The 17,494-nt window shown below is 39.2% G+C and overlaps 1 long non-coding RNA gene across 2 annotated transcripts in view; it reads left to right on the top strand.

The window, feature by feature from the left end:
- Positions 1-1,015: 1,015 nt before the first annotated feature.
- LOC139080947 (uncharacterized) overlaps positions 1,016-17,494 on the top strand; it is a 716,757-nt gene continuing 700,278 nt past the window's right edge. The window contains exon 1 of one of the 2 annotated variants that reach the window (XR_011535838.1): positions 1,016-1,267. This is a non-coding gene — a long non-coding RNA (uncharacterized lncRNA). Of the gene's footprint in view, positions 1,268-14,510; positions 14,633-17,494 lie in introns of those variants that run through there. The other variant, XR_011535837.1, reaches the window with a different exon arrangement.

The raw sequence follows: 17,494 nt of genomic DNA, 5'->3' as shown, positions 1-17,494 counted from the left end.
CACTTTATGGCTTCTTTGGCATATCTGAATGGCCAGCATCCCTACTCTTGCACTTTGGGGCCATTATTAAGTAAAATAAGGGTGACTTGAACGCAAGCACTGCCATGCTGCCACAGTTGATCTGATAGTTAAGATGGCTACTAAGTGACTAATGGGTGAGTAGCATACAGAGAGTGGATGCGCTGGATGAAGGGATGATTCATGTCCCGGGCGGGACTGAGCGGGACAGTGTGAGATTTCATCACACTACTCAGAACAGTGTGCAATTTAAAACTTATGAATTGTTTATTTCTGGAATTTTCCATTTAATATTCTCAGATCACAGTTGGCCACGGGTAACTGAAACCTCAGAAAGTAAAACCACAAATAAGGGGGGACTACTGTATTATTTTCTTAGTGAAAAATAATTGTTATAGGCATGTCTTCATGAAGAGTGCATTTTTCTCCTTGTTAACACACTTGCATAAGAAGTTAAGTCATATATTCTGTAATTGATTGTGGTGGTGGTTATATATCCATATGCACTTGTCAAAACTCACAGAACTATATCCCTAAAAGGAGTGATTTTTACAGTATGTAAATTATCATGGAATAAAGCTGACTTTAACAAATGCAAATTGTAGGGCACCTTCCCCTGGAGTTTCTCATTCAGTGGTTAGGAAACGCTGGCATCAGTGGGATTAGAAATATGTGAAATCTATTGGCTGGAAGCGTCTGCACTCTCTCCACATGAAGGATGTCTTGCCTTAGGGAATAGAAACTTTCAAGTCCAGGGCCCAAGCCTCCCTCTCCCCAGGAAGGTGCTGTTTGGATAAAGCCGGCACTAGCCTTTGAGATTTGTTTTCCGTTTTTTGCTCAACCCTTGCTTTCCTCAGAGACATAAACTAATTCAATTAGGATGCAGTCAAGTGTTGGAGGCCTGTGAACCATTCTGACCATATAAGGTGACTTTGCATGTTTCTGTTCTGATCTATTTGTGAATTATCTTCATTCATGACCAAGTTCTTGTGGTCGAGGTGGAGGTTGCCAGGAGAGATCAGACTGCAGGCTGCAGATAAGTAAGTGGTAAGAATATTGGGTGCAGGAAGAGGGCATAAGGTGCTGTAGCTACAGAGCTTTCATGGAAGAGATGGGATTAATGTGGCCGCCCACGGTTAGGATTTATACAGAGGAGTACTCCGGATGGGAAACTTGAAGCATACTGCTTAAGCCATTTCATTCTAGCCGGACCAGACGATTGCCATTGGGATGTAGCGTATGGGATAAGGTGAGAAAAACAGATTTATCCTGTCAGCAGTGAGAATCCATTACAAGTTTTTTATAAGGGATGTGTAATCCTTGTTAAAAATCTAGCTAGAATCCCACGTGCTCAAGCCTATACTTAAAGTTCATACTGTAAAAGACTCGATCGCGTTCTGTTCTCTGTGTGTGTGCTTTGTTTTTCCGTGATCATGAGCTCCTATGGGCAGGAAATCTCTTCCTTTTGCTTGTCCTGGAGTGGGCAGTACTTACTGGATTATTTGGAAAGCATTCCTTATTCCTTTAACCCGTTGCAGTCGAATAGATTAGTCTTTCGATCAGCATAACATTTTCTATTTCTCTCTTGAATATTCTGTCTGAATCTTATAAGATCCTGACCTATGGCTGGAAGGTTATCTAATAGTTCCTAGATAATATGCTCTAGTTAACACAAGCCATTTTCATGCCTTTTTTCAAAAAAATAGAGATGCAGTGCTGACTCATGTTTATCTTGAGTTTATACGCTCTTAAGTCCTTGGCGGCGGATTTAGATATTTGTTGTGAAACACAATCTTTGGAAAGTTACCATAAAATGCTCTCCGAATGTGGAAACTATGTTATGAAAGGCTGGCACCCTGTGGAATAAAGCAGATTCTCTGCAAGGTTTGCAACACGATTTGTAGTTGTTTCCCAACTTGTCCTGCGGAACAATCCTGTCATGTCTCATCACGGCTACTCTCGCTGGCCAAGCTTGAGTGGCAATCAGAAAATCTCGTGGTAACATAAATTTTGGAGGGTCTCTTTTAGGTTTGGAGAGGAATAAATAATCTCCCAAGGACTTTCTCTCCTTTAATGAGGAGAGGGAATGAAGAGAAAGTTGTTATTAGAGCTTTCCATATCAAAAGTGGCCCGCTCTTCCACGCTTCCCTGCTCAACCCTGGGTTGGGTGAGCCTCGTCTGTATGCTCAGGGCAGCCAGTCATTATTCTTCCAAAGTGCTTACCACATTGTGTTGACATTGTGGGCGTGTATGTCTATTTGTTCCACATTGTGTAAGCTTTTTAAATGGCAGGGACTGATTCTTAGTCATCTCTGTATCACCAATGGCTATGTGCAGCACCTGATGCACGGGGCCTGGTTAATGAGTATTTCTTGAATTGGACTAAGATTAATAATATTAATAATAATAGCTAACGTTGAGTGCAATTATTTGGTACCAGGCGCTGCTTTAAGGACTTTACAAGCATTGATCCATTTAACCCTCCCTACAATCCTCTTCAAATCACACAAATCAGAAAAATAACAATAAAGTTAAGTAAGTAACAGGTATGTTCAAGATTGTAAAGCTGGTGAGAGGGAGAAATACGTGCTTTGGTTTTGTGTGTATGTGTGTGTGCCTTACATAAGCATGTACATTCTGTAATGTGCTTTATTTGTTTAATAATATGAATATGTCCTAGTTATTGCCCCATGCCAAATCACGTAGATATGCTTCTTCCTATTTAACTATTGCAAAGTATTTAGAAGTATGGATGGCAATACGTTCTTTATCTTATCCACTTCCCTATCAATGGACATTTAGATTATTCCCTGGTTTTTGGTTTTTTTGCTACTATAGAGAATACCGTAGGACGTGTTTGAGTATGAGTATTTCTCTAGAGTTGATGAGAAGGAATTGCTGCGTTATAGGATGCATGGATTTTTACTATGATATGGCCAAATTGTCTTCCCAAATGTCTGTGACAGTGACACTAGTAGTTTTCCACACAAAAGAAAACTTGAATACATGGAGAGATACGCCGTCTTCCTAATCAGAAAGGCTCAATTTTACAAAGATGGCTGTTCTCATCTAATTAACCTGTAAATCCCTTGCAGTTTCAATTAAAGCCCAAGAGAAATTTTTTATGAAGTTTGAAGGGCAGATGCTAACGTTTAAGAGATGGAGAAAATAAGCAAGAAAAATTGAGAAATTTTGAAAAAAAAAACAAAAATGGAAGTGGTAATGTTACCATGAATAGGGGAGGGAGAGAATCAGAGGAAAGGAGAAGAGAGGGGAGAAGATAAGAAATAAAGCTTCCCAAATAGAACAATTCCCATGATAGATTACAAAGTAAGCCTGTAGAGGGCCCGGCCCCGTGGCCGAGGAGTTAAGTTCGTGCACTCCGCTTCGGTGGCCCAGGGTTTCGCTGGTTTAGATCCTGGGCACAGACATGGCACCGCTCATCAGGCCATGCTGAGGTGGTGTCCCATGTAACACAGCCAGAAGCACTCACAACTAGAATATGCAACTATGTACTGGGGAACTTTGGGGAGAAGAAGAAGAAGAAAAAGATTGGCAACAGATGTTAGCTCAGGCGCCAATCTTTTTTTTTTTTTTTTTCCGAGGAAGATTAGCCCTGAGCTAACTACTGCCAGTCCTCCTCTTTTTGCTGAGGAAGCCTGGTCCTGAGCTAACATCGTGCCCATCTTCCTCTACTTTATATGTGGGATGCCTACCACAGCATGGTGTGCCAAGCGGTGCCACGTCCACACCCGGGATCTGAACTGGCGAACCCCGGGCCGCCGAGAAGCGGAACGTGAGAACTTAACCGCTGCGCCACTGGGCCGGCCCCCCAATCTTTAAAAAAGAAAAAAACCCCACAATGTTAGCCTGCAGAATGTAATTTCTACCTTTAATACTATTGCAAATATGTAAAGTTTGAACATGCTTATAAACAAGGACTAGAAGGAAACCTGGCTAAATGAAAACATTGACTTGGTTAAGTGATGGGATTGTGGACATTTTTTGTTTTAGAATGCAGACTTTTAATATATTTTTTCAATAATGTGCATAAGTACAAAGACGATACAGAACCTTAAAGAAAATCTTATTTTCTTATGTCTAATATTGTCCCATCTTCTTTCTTCACAATGTTGCCTATGACAATTTAGATGTCATTGCTGTCATTGATTCAGATGCCATTAATTATTATTCCTTTAGGACAATGTTTTACTGTCTAGAGCTTTTTTTCTTTATTGTTCTGAAATTTCACCCCAGTGTGTCTGGGTGGGTATCTTTATTCATATATCCTGCTGGACAAGTGATACACCTTTGAGTACTTATGAGTACTAGAAGTACTTCTGAGTACTCATGTCTTTCTTTAGTTCTTGGAAGTTTTCTTCTGTTATTGCTTTGTCTTATCCTTCTTATCCACTTTTTTATATCTCTTCTTTTTCATTGGGCACGGATTGTAGATGAATGCTGGAACTTCCGGATATATACTCTGTGCCTCCTAACTTTTCTTCCTTGTTCTCCTGCATTGCATTCTGGGAGACACATTCGTTTTAGTGAGGGGAAGCGAGTGACTAGAAAGGAGCAGTCTAAGGAAGGCTTCTGGGGTATTGTTAAAGTTCTCTTTCTTGATCTCAGGCTGTTTACATGTGTTTGTTCAATTTGTGAAAATTCTTTAAGCATTAGACTTTTGATATATACACTTGTTTGCAATGAATAATTTTTTAAAATAATAATTTCAAAGTTTTTGGCCTGAACAACAAGGATGAGATTGCCATCCTCTGAGATGAGGAAGGCAGCAGGCAGAGCAGGCTTGGGGAGAGAACTGGGAGTTCAGGTTTGAACATGTTGAGTTTGAATTGTCTCTTAGGTAGGCGGGAAGGGGTGTCAGTCATTGTGTTCAATCCTAATAGGTTGTCTTAGTCTGTTTGGGCTGCTATAATACAATAGCACAGACTGGGTGACTGATAAACAACAGAAATTTCTCACAATTCTGGAGGCTGGAAGTCTGAGATCAGGGTGCCGGCATGATCCGGTGAAGTTCCTCTTCTGGTTCACAGACTGCTGACTTCTTGTGTCCTTATGGTGGAAGTGGCTAGGGAGCTCTGTGGGACCTGTTTTATAGGAGCACTAATCCCGTTCAGGAGGGTTCCACCCTCATACCTAAGCACATCCCAAAGGCCCCATCTCCTAAAACCATCATATTGGGCAAGAGGATTTCAACATATGAATTCTAGGGGAACACAAACGTCCAGACCATAGTAAAGGTCAAATAAGTTGAGGACTGAGAAGGACCATTAGATTTAGCAGTTTGGAGTTCATTAGCCACCTTGATGAGAGCAACGTTGGAGTTGACAGAAGGGTTAGAACCTGGTTAGGGTGGTCCTAACAGCGTGAAGGAGAGGAAATCGGGACAGGAAGCATAGACAACTTTGTTGTTGGCGATCTGGTCCAAGATGGTGGTAGGGGCATTGCAATGGGTTCAAACTTCCTCGCTGCTTCTTCTGCAGGGCTCAAACTTACCATTTTGGTTGCCCCATGGTCCCCTTGTAGTCCCAGTCTCTGTCATCTCTGCTAGAAGTGCTCCTAGAGCTCTTCTCCCTTTTCAGGAGCCCCTCCTGTGTACCTTTGGGCTGTGGCTGTCTTTCTTTCTTTTTCTTCCTTCCTTACTTCCCCTCTCTCTCTCTTTCTTTAATTTGACCTCATCTGACTTCTATCTTTGGGGCATTTCTTTTTCTTTTTCAGGTCCTCCAGAGCACCTGTCTCTATTTCGCAGGGTGTCATATCAATTCAATCTTCTCTTCACTTCACATTTTGAAACCTCAGGTTTTTTACCTATAAAATGCACCAAAGAATGGCTGCTTAACTCACAGATTTATGAGGATCAAATGAGATTATATAAAGTGCTTTGTAAATTTTACACTCTATAAAAATGTTAATTTTATGTTAGCTCTTACTTTTAGTTTTTAAACAGTAATTGATTTCATTATTTGGATATATGGACTCTGCTCTGTTTTCTAAATGTGATTGTTTTCAGTGAGTTTACGTGGCCCACATTTTAGCGGTAACCTACTTGACACCTCCAACCATGGTTAGCAGGACTATGGAAAGTGGGACCAAGGATATTTAGACCCATTTCTTTTCTTCCTTTTATCGTTTTTTTTTTTTTTTTGGAGGAAGATTAGCCCTGAGCGAACTACTGCCAATCCTCCTCTTTTTGCTGAGGAAGACTGGCCCTGAGCTAACATCCATGCCCATCTTCCTCTGCTTTATACATGGGACGCCTACCACCGCATGGCTTTTGCCAAGCGGTGCCATGTCCGCACCCAGGATCCGAACTAGCGAACCCTGGGTCACCGAGAAGTGGAACGTTCAAACTTAACCATTGCGTCTCCAGGCTGGCCCCTAGACCCATTTCTGATCCTGAGTTTTTTCTGCCAAATGACACGTTGATTTTAAAACAAAGGACCTCCTCATTACCCTTTTATAAATATGTAAATATAAAAGAATCTTCACCCACAGAACTCTTAGCTGCTTAAGGGCAAGGATGAAGCCATACCCATTGTGGCATCTCAGTGCCTTGCAAAGCATTTGACTCACGTAGACACTCACTTCATGTTTAGTTTTTGAACAATTGATTGGACTAGAGCAATGATTTTTGTTTACACTGACTTGGGGAATATTATTAATGCGAAAGAAGTTTTGCTTAAAAATATTTGAACAAGGTTTTACTGGCATGTTCACAGTGCCTATGGTGTGGGTATTCGTTTTAGGCAGAAAAAATGCCTTATTAGGACTAAACACACCATGGTTGTCTACAATCTAAATGCTAATTATAACTTAGGAACCTGAAAAGGCTGTACTTTCTGATAGCTGCTATTTATTGATGTTGTCTCTAATGTCACAGTAACCCTGAAAATCTCACTTCTGGTAAGGAACAGAACTCGAATGCACATTCTGCTCTATTTGACTCTAAAACCAGCACTCTTTTTTAAAAAAAATATTTTTATTGAGGTCACATTGGTTTATAACATTATGTATATTTCAGGTGTACATTATTCTATTTCAGTTTCTGTATAGACCGCATTGTGTTCACCACTAATAGTCTAGTTTTTATCCATCACCATCCATATGTGCCCCTTTACCCCTTTTGCCCTCCCCCACCCCCTTTCCCTCTGGTAACCACGAATCTGTTCTCTGTGTCTATATGTTTTTTGTTGTTGTTGACTTATCTTCCACATATGAGTGAAATTATATGGCATTTGTCTTTCTCCATCTCACTTGTTTCCCTTAGCATGATGCCCTCAAGGTCCATCCATGCTGTTGCAAAGGGCACCATTTTGTCTTTTTTATGGCTGAGTAGTATTCCATCATGTATATGTATTACATCATCGTCTTTATTCATTCATCTGTTGATGGGCACTTGGGTTGCTTCCAAGTCTTGGGTTTTGTGAATAATGCTGTGATGAACATAGGGGTACAAACATCTTTTCAAATTAGTTAAAACCAGCACTATTTTTTTTTAAAATATTTTATTTTTCCTTTTTCTCCCCAAAGCCCCCTGGTACATAGTTGTGTGTTTTTAGTTGTAGGTCCTTCTAGTTGTGGCATGTGGGATGCCGCCTCGGCATGGCTTGATGAGCGGTGCCATGTCCGCGTCCAGGATCCGAAACAGCGAAACCCTGGGCTGCTGAAGTGAAGCGCGTTAACTTAACCACTTGGCCACGGGGCCGGCCCCAAAACCAGCACTCTTAACTCAACTTCTTTGCCTCTAATTTGTTTCAAGCCAGGTAGGTAAGGGATATCAGCTGGCAGCAGCCTCATACAGCTTCAGTTTTCTATTGTTGGGGAACAATATTGACCATTTTTTTGCTCTGTTTATTCACTTTTTTTCTGAGGGTTAGTGGTAAAAGTAGTTCTTAATTCTCCTATTCTGTTTTGCGTTGACTTGCTTTTTCTATTTTCTTCCTTTTGTTTTGGTTCTTCTCCCTCGTGCTGAGGCTCTGAGTGGTCATGCCAGTTTTAATCCCTGATCTTTCCACATGAAGGAGAGAAACGGCTTTTTTTCACAGGACTATGTCTAATTTTAGTATTGTTTATGCAATGACTTTGAAAGTATGTTTTCAAATTGTCATTCGTTTCTTTGTGTAGCCCTCGTGGCCTAAGCAACAATCAGGATTAAATGTTAATCCATTTGGAGAAAGAAAAGGACCCGATCTAGAAAAATTCAACAAATACTTATTGAGTGCCTGCTAAGTGTCAGCACAGCTACAGGCCCTGGGGAAACATAGAAGTGAACAAAACATATGAAAACAGTAAAGACAAAAAAGGATATAGTTATACTAAAAACTGATTCAATGACAATGAAAAATACATTTTAAAATTCCTCAATAGATAAGGTAATATTTCCTTGAAATAGATTATATACATTTGGGGGCTTAATATCTGCAATGCAATAATTTTATTTTAAATGAGTAAAACAAAAGACTAATATTACTTGCCTATTTTTTCCATTTCTCTTTTGGTTGCCTCAAATCATTTGCTAAGTATACATTTCTTATCCTAGCCTTTTTGCAATACCTATTAATTTAAAGCAATTTGAGGCACTGAATGCTTCCACCTCAATGAGGACTTCCACTCAAAGCTTACTCTACATTTTTCTAGAGTTTCATGCTGTTTGCCAAAAAGGGAGACTATTATATTTATCATCTGTTTGTGAGATCTAAGATCATAAAGTTGAGGAAACTACTTTTTTTTTTTGTGAGGAAGATTGGCCCTGAGTGAACATCTGTTGCCGATCTTCCTCTTTTTTCTTTAGGAAGATTGGTGCTGAGCTAACATCTGTGCCACTCTTCCTCTATTTTGTTCGTGGGATGCCACCACGGCATGGCTTGATGAGCGGTGTGTAGGTCTGCACCTAGGATCCAAACCTGTGAACCCTGGGCTGCCGAAGCAGAGTGTGCGAACTTAACCACTACACGACTGGGCCGGCCCTGAGGAAACTACTTTTTAATGCTTTGGCAGGAATTTTAATAATTTCACAGGAAGAGAGAATACAGCTTATTTTGGGGACAGGGATTTAACATTCCTTAGCAAACTTTAACTCTCATCTCATTTCTAGATGCACCTTGCAATGAAGGTGAATATAGAGGCCTTTTTATTCCTGGTATATCGGCGGTGACACATGGCCTCGTCAAAGAATGATTTCTCCAAACTGTGTCTAGTAGTAGCTTTGGAGTATAGCAGATGCTTGCCTACCTCTGCTCCATCCAATTCCAATTTCTCTTCCCTAGTCAACACCCTGTGGCCATTGAACATCTGATTATAGATTAGTTGATACTACTTGTTAACTGCTTCTTGTTTGCTGACCTCACATAAATGTCAAACCCCAATGGCAAGAGGGTCAATGTCTTAAAATTAAAAACCTTTTTTTTTTAACCTTTAGCTTTCCCTTCAACACATATCACCATGGAAAGCATATAGTAAGAACTCAATAATTACTTTTGGATTCATTCATTTAGTGAAGGCATGGGGATTGGTCTAAGCAGTGTGGGGCAGTGGAATGAGCACTGAAGTGGGAGTGAGGGGAATTTGATTCAAGACTGAGCTCTACCATTTACTAGCTATATGACCTTAATCTTTTCACAGTCTCTCTGAGTTGCGGTTTCTTCTTTAAAACAAAGGTGCCTAAACTAAATGTTTTTTCAAATTCCTTTCAATTTTATGATCCAATGAGCCAAAGGAGTGAATGAAAGTCCTCTATGTTTCTAATTTCTCACCCATGCCTTACAGTTACTGAATGTTCTGCCATCCTCTGACATTTATATTTATGGCTCTATTTGATGATATATAACCAAATGATATTTTTTAAAAAAGAACTCAAATACAGCATAGAATGTTTAGTAGAAAATTAGTATATAAAGAATAAAAAGGCAGGTTTTTTTCACAGTCTATTGTTTTTTCAGGCACTGTTACCAAGCGTTTCAAAACACAGCCCTCAAAGAATAACAACCTTTTTCTGTTTCATGCTTTCCCTTACATATTGGCTTTATTTTTAGCTGAATAGAAATCTGTGTGTTATAGACCAAATTTCCTCAAGCTGGCCTTCTTTTTAACACATGCAATTTTTCTAATCACAGTTATCTGAGAGAGCAAGACTGCGCATGCTGATAGGAAAGACAGCAGAATCAGTTAATTTTAGGAATAATTAGACCAGTCAGGAAAATAAGGATTGGTCTGTGTGCATAAGGCTTTAGAAGAAATTGGTCTGGGATAAGTATGTATATAAACCTTAATATGAATCAAATTCTTGATCAAATAAGAACAAAAATCCTAATGAGAAATTATATATAATCTGCCTCACCTTCCCACCTCATAGAGTTGTTGCAAGGACTTAATGAGATAAGACTTAACACACTGACATTGGTTGACCTTGAATGACACGTTAGACCTCTCTCCTCACCACTGATGCCCATTCTGGGGTAAGGAGAAGGGAATACTCTTTAGTGCCTCTGGGAGACCTTAAATTGCCATTGGTGAAGACTCCCAAATTTGCATTCCAACCTGGTTTCCTACCTTAATTTCCAATTTGATATTTCCAACTGTCTATTACGAATCATGAACATGATAGTGAATCCCACTAGCATTACGAAATCAACAGAATTACAGTCAAAATTGATCACCTTTCCCCTACCTCAATTGTTTTCCTTCCTAAACTTCCTAATTTTTCTCCAAGCCAGTTTTTCCCAGTGCAAAGAGAAAAAGAAAGATGTCTTAGGCTTTGCCTAAGGCAAACTAAATCTCCAAGAAAGAGCAACATCTAGGAAGAAAGTAATGAGCTGAAGTCTGGGAAGTTGGAGAGATGAGACAAGAAAGGAGCTGGAGACAAAATGATTCGGAAACTGAATGATTCAAAGGCAAGGAAAAGCACAATGCGATTGAAGGTCAGTTCAGGAACTAATCACACAAATTTAGTTCATTTGTTTCATTATCTTTCTCGTGTGGTTTGAGCACCCTTTGGGGACTAGAATCTTATTTTTAAAGGGACCAGAGGGCGTGGTAAAATTTCTGTTACGATAAACACTTCTCTCTGTGAAATCTCAAAGCCTTGAAGCCATCTTAGAATCTTCGTTTCCCATCAGATCCTAACAACTAAATGATACTCAACAAATGCTTGCTAGAATGAATGGATACAAGCCCTATTGATGCTTCTCCCCATAGGCCTCCTGTATTCATCTTTTCTACCCCTTTCCCACTGTTAGCCTAGCCCAAGCCAAATAACATCAAGTTCAAATTCTCCCCTTTAGTACAAAATCGGACCCCAAATTATTTCTGACTTTATCTTTTTCTACTGCCCATCAAGGTCTTTCCACTTGTGTAAACCAGTCTCCATTTACTGTCTCTTGGTCATATTCATTCTTTCATTTCTTTATTCTTCCTTGTGCATACTTTCTCCCCTCATTTCAACCTAATCTGATATCTTTTAAGACCGAGTTCAAGTCCTATCACCGCTGTGAAACTTTCTACATGCATTTCAGTGACCATGAATCTCTCTTTAAAAAAATTTCTATTGTAACTCCTGTATCATACATATTGGCACTTAATCATTTTTTCTGCTAAATGATATATGTGTCTTGACTTCCTAGAGAGTGTGTGTGTCTTTGAGAACAGAGGCTCTACATTATACTTCTTTCGTGTTACCCACAATGGTTAGCAAAAATGATTGTTGAATGAATGATTAATGTTGAGTACAGAAATAGAAAAAAGGAGGTAATGATGGAATAATATAAACCTCAGTTTCACTTTATTATTTGAGAGATCAATGAAACACCCTAAAGACTGAAAATATCTTTGACAGTCCAAGCTTATAATAGTAACACAATGTATACAAAGATGATATACACAAAGCTGACTGTATATACTGTCTTTACAATATGTACTTGTATGTGAAAGACAGAGGAGAAAATTTTCTAAAACAAGGATTTAAGAGTTGAAACAAATTCAACATAAAAAATATTTTTTATTACAAACGTGTTTGAGAATTTGAAGGGGATCTATGCTTTTTGGATTTTAGAAAGGATCTATCAGGCTTCTAATAAAAAATAAAATGACCCCTGAAACAAGTCATTCTTTTAATAAAGCCATATCCCATGAACTTCTAATGAGATAACTGCTGTTTCACTTCTTTCAAAACTTGAAAAGAAAACCCTTGCCATTGAACACAGATTTTGAGGACAATGATCTAATTATCCCCACACATCCCAGGGAATAATTTACAACCTTGATAACTAAAGTATTGGAAGAAACCATCAAGCCATTGAAGGCAAGAAATCTTTTGAGGCTATCATGGCAAGTGAGGTAAAATAAATGAAATGTAATTGCTACAAATATTATTTTTCAGATAGGTAAATTTTAAGTAGAGAGAAACATTAAATTAGAAAAATCTGAACATCTCTGAAGTAGAAACTGGTCTATTGGTCGGAGGATTATAAAATAATAATAAAATTAGCTCATTCTGAATAAAATGCTAATCTTGAGCCACTTCGTGAAACTGACGTGCGTGCCTTTAATAGTTCATTTTCCTTTTTTTCTTTCTCATTTTTTTCTCCTTAACATTTCATAAATGTCATAATACACATTAAGAATCATGATGCCTCCCTGTATTTCTGAAATCATTATCTTGGATATTATTGCACAATTTTAAACATTTGAAGTGCTGACATTGATTGATAAAGTTATTCATAATACATGCCTATTGCTGATTTAATTACTTTGGGGTTAAATGAAGAAGCATTTTAAATGGTGTGCTCTAATATAGTTCAATTACTGAAAACAAATCAAACAAGAAATACATTTCAAAAAGGAATGATGATAAAAGGACATCATTTCTGTGAAAAACCTTATTTTCAAATGCAGAATATTTCTAAATGAATGGCACACAGAAAAAAATGAATTCTTTGTCCTTTCTCTTGAAATACCAGCATCATCAAATATTAAGTGCCTGTAAATATCTACTTTAATTGATCTCATGCTTTACCTTGACCTTGAGACATAGCTGCATGTTTCCCTAAAGAGCTAGATACCTGTTCAGTCCTGCTGCTTTGCTGGCTAACTGATTTCTTCCTGTTGCTAAAATCACTTGTTCCCAAAACCCTGTTCCCTCTAGGATTTAACCTCTCTTCTCGAAAGTTCCTGACTATGCCACAGCCTATCATTACTAGCGCGGTCTGCAAGACTTGTCAGAAAAACAAGCCTGCGGTAATTGAAGTTTCGGGGCTGTCATGAAGAGGTCTTCAGATCTAAATAGCTTCTGCAAGGCAAATGGCTCCGTGTTTCTCAGGTAATTGTAATCCCCGAAATGAACCCTCCTCTCAAGGTGTGCAAAGACATGGCTATTAAATGCTCTAAGTGATTTCTTAAGCATCAGAGCTGAAAAGAACGGCAGGTTTAGAGTTGTTCAAAATTCCTAATATTTGTCATTCAGCCTCGGAACCAGCTTGCGCCTATCATTTGGAATGGGGCAATACAGATGGCAATCACTTGAATGCCTGTTTTCCCCCCAGAAAGCAATGCTGTCCTAGAATTATAGCAGCATATTCAATAAAAAAAATTATACCCTTTAAACATAAATGTCCCAGCTCTCATCGGATGTTATCTTGGGAAAATTTGATATTTTATTTTAAAAGAAAAAGAGCTGGGCCGGCGCGATGGTGCATCGGTTAAGTGCACACATTCCATTTCAGTGGCCCGGGGTTCGCTGGTTCAGATCCCGGGTGCCAACATGGCACTGCTTGGGAAGCCACACTGTGGTAGGCGTCCCACGTATAAAGTAGAGGAAGACGGGCACGGATGTTAGCTCAGGGCCAGTCTTCTTCAGCAAAAAAAGGAGGGAGTGCTAATCTTCCTCAAAAAAAAAAAAAGAGCTCACACAACAATATCTCCCATCAGTTGAAGTGCTTAGAGCAGAAGTTTCCTTTAGTGAATCTTATGTTTCTAGTTGGAATTTTAAACTTATTTTGCTTAAATTTTTCAAGAAAGATTAAATTATGTAATTAATAAAAGCAATTCTACTCTAAGATGTTTTTCCAACAAGAAACAGATATATGGGTCTGGAGGACTACAATGCGAAAAATGTGGATCTGACCTGACCGATGCTTGTTAATCATTAGTGAGAGAGAGAACAAATTGCCCTTAGGAGTTCACATCTTTTTTTTTCACAGCAGATAACTATCTAAGCAGATACTTAGATAACTATCTAAGTTATACTTAGATAACTATCTGCTTCACTCTTTAGTATCGGTGTTTAACCTACCTGAATAAAGACTTCTGATTTTTTGATCATAAAATGGATAATTGAGTGAATGTATGCTGATTTCTTTCTCAGTTAACCACGCATAGGGGGAGCATGACTGTTCAAGTCAAAAGAGCGTATCCAAGTCAGCACCAACCACCAATGGCGTGCTGGCGATGGCTCCTAATGGCGGGCAGAGTCCATTAGGAATGAGCAGAAATGCACGTCAGCCTCTTTTCTTTTGTCTTCTTCTCTAGCATGGCATTTACTGTGCTATTTTGTAGTTGCGGGTTTGTGAGCACGCCCCCTGCCTCGACTGCCTGCTTCTTAAGGGTAAGGACCCTGTCTTTCATCTTTCTAACTCCTTCACTTGATGACTACCTCATGGTGACTATCATAATATTGGATGCTGGCATAGGTCCGCTGGTTGACAGAGCACCTCGTGTTGTAGACCCATGAGAACAGCAACTCTGTCGAATTCATTTTTATATCTTGAGCACCTAGTCCACTTCCTGGCTAAATGAATGTGGACTAGATGAAAAAATAGCTTTATATTCTGTGAATAACTGTTACACACATTATCTCATTTCAGCCTTTCATAAGCTTTCATGAACTAGTAGCTACAGTGGTTTATTATTATGCCCATTTTATAGATGAGGAGACAAAGATCCGGAGCTATGAAGGGACTTTTACAAAAACTTGTCACAATTTAATGACAGACTGGGCAAAGGAACTCATGTATGAGTCAGTAAGTACCCTTAAGAATAGGTCTTGAGGAGGTCTTCTCCCACTCGTAAACGGAGACAAGACAGTTGCTATGATTACACATGGGTATTGGCAAGTACGTTTTCCTCAGAGATATTTGAGTGTGTGTGTGTGGTGACATTCTTTTAGCTCCTTCAAAGATGTGAAGACTGATTATTTATACATCATCTAATGTATAACAATTTCTTTTCCACAACCTTTGTAATGCACCAACTTATGTAAATAAGGTACTTGATTCAGTTCTCTGAAGCCAGGGCTTTTTCTCCATTAAGGTAGCAGAATACTTCCCACAACTTTCCCAATCATAACTTCTGGTGCAATGGATCCACAGTAGACAGTTTAAATGGCAGTGTAATCATAGAACTGATCCTCTGGGGTTGAAAAACAATGTCAACAAGTTTGATGCAAAATTAGCGTAAGGTTATCCTTGGAAAAATATTTAAGCTCGTGTTAAAGTTGACTGGAACTGAGTATTTTCAGAAGAGAAAAGCTTTGCAAAGATATCATAAAATAACTTTTTCCACTTACTGCTAAAGGATTCTAAAGTATGCTCTTCCTGAAGCAGTCCGTGCTTTGCTTCATCCTCACTTGTAAAGATTTGCCGATAACACAGTAGCTTGATGTTGTCATTTTAAGTGGAAATCCACTCTAATCAAATCTTAAGTTGCTGCTTCAGTGTTTGATAAACTCCAGATATTTGTGCCTGCTGCTCTTTTTTCGTTGATTGAAAATCTCCTAGCAGGTCACATGATCTTATCCCTTTCAGCAATCAAGGAGCATTTGGGTCATTGCCAACAGGAGGGAGGAAAGAGAAATGGGTGTGGTGTCCTGTCAAAGTGAGAGAGCTTTATATCTGGAGGGCCTGGTGGGTAGATGGAAATATTTTGCTATCTTCTGAGATCTTTCCTTTGAATAGGTTTTAAATATGTTACATGAGAATTATTAAAGATGCCCTTTATTTGAGAGTCTTCCTAAAATCTTCCTCAAATTGGGTATGACTCCTGGAGTTCTAAACCTGTCTTGCTTGGCCCAAAGTCCCTCATTTCTAGGAATCAATCTTTCTTTTTCTCTTCCTTCCTTCCTCCCTCCCTCCCCGCCTCCCTCCCTTTCTTTCTTTTTCTCATTCTTTTTTCTTTCTTCTCCTTATCTTTCTTTAATAGAAGCAGCCCTAAAGGAAGAACACATAAACCACAACTACTCCTAAAACAAACAAACAATAACACTCGTCCAGGTCTTTGTTGGCAAAGTCTGGAGTTGCCCTAGAGGGCCAGGGTGGATAGGAGTTTATAGTTGCTGTCGAATTGGTGAGTGATTCTTGTTGGAGACGAAGAATTACCTTGAGACTGTAGTCAGGAAGGTGGCAGTACTACCGTTGAGAGGAGGTATATGCTGGGGACTGATCAGAAAGAGCCACAGTCTTGCCTTGAGAGGACCAGTGAGGACCCCCTGGGGTAAATCCTAGAGTCATTGGAGACATGGAAAAAACATCCACGAAAGACAGGTCTGTCATTCTGCTTCTTGCCATACACATTGCAAAGCACTGGCAGCTGGCAGCTGGCAGAGAACCAAAATTCAATGGCATCACTGGATAGCAGAATCATCAGTAATGAGGGTGACCACTAACTATTAAGGATTAGCCTCTTCTCTCTCATTTTCCTGTGACTTAGTAAGATCTGAGTTTCCTGTAGGATCTGATGGGGAGGGAAGCTCCAATAATGACTGATGGTGAATGCCCTACCAGCTAAGAATGTGAGGGCTAAAAACCAAGTTGGATTCAATTTTAAAAACAAATGGAAAAACATGTGCTATTTCTTGTACCCAAACAATCTGGAACAAATTCACGCCTATCACAAATATGTTCAAAAGAGAAAGGAAAGATGCATCAAATCTCTGGGAAGTGGGATGGAAGCCAGAGGAACTTTCCATTTTTTTCTTAAAATGTATTTGTGCTTGTGTGTATCTGGGGGAAGGGAGAATAATCCTTTCCTTTTAAAATAAAAATAAAACTCAATTTGGGTTCAGAAGGGGATCTGGAGATGCATAGATAGCTCCGAGGTCCTCTGGACCAGCCCTAAGCCTGATGCACAGTCCAGGGATGACTTTGAGAACCTGGATGCCCTAGCTTCAGACATAGCTTTGAAGGGGGTGTAACTAGGAGTAATGCAAAAGTATATGATTTCTTCTACTCATTATCCAACTCCACAGAGAACATTTGCAAGTATAAATATTGTTTACTATTTCATAAACTGTAGTTATAAGACCAATTAAATACCACCCATTTAGTCATTCAACACTTAATGAATATTTATTGGTAGCCTATTGTGTGCCAGGCACTTTGCTAGTCACTTAGGATACATAGGACAATAAGGAAAAAATGCATCCTACCCTTTCTGCTCATTTAAGTTGACCACTTTTTTCATGCCTCCACAC

Source organism: Equus przewalskii, chromosome X, assembly GCF_037783145.1.
Source record: "Equus przewalskii isolate Varuska chromosome X, EquPr2, whole genome shotgun sequence".
In the NCBI taxonomy this organism is placed as follows: domain Eukaryota; kingdom Metazoa; phylum Chordata; class Mammalia; order Perissodactyla; family Equidae; genus Equus; species Equus przewalskii.
The sequence above is the reverse complement of the archived record's forward strand: the minus strand, read 5'-3'. Positions and strand labels throughout refer to the sequence as shown.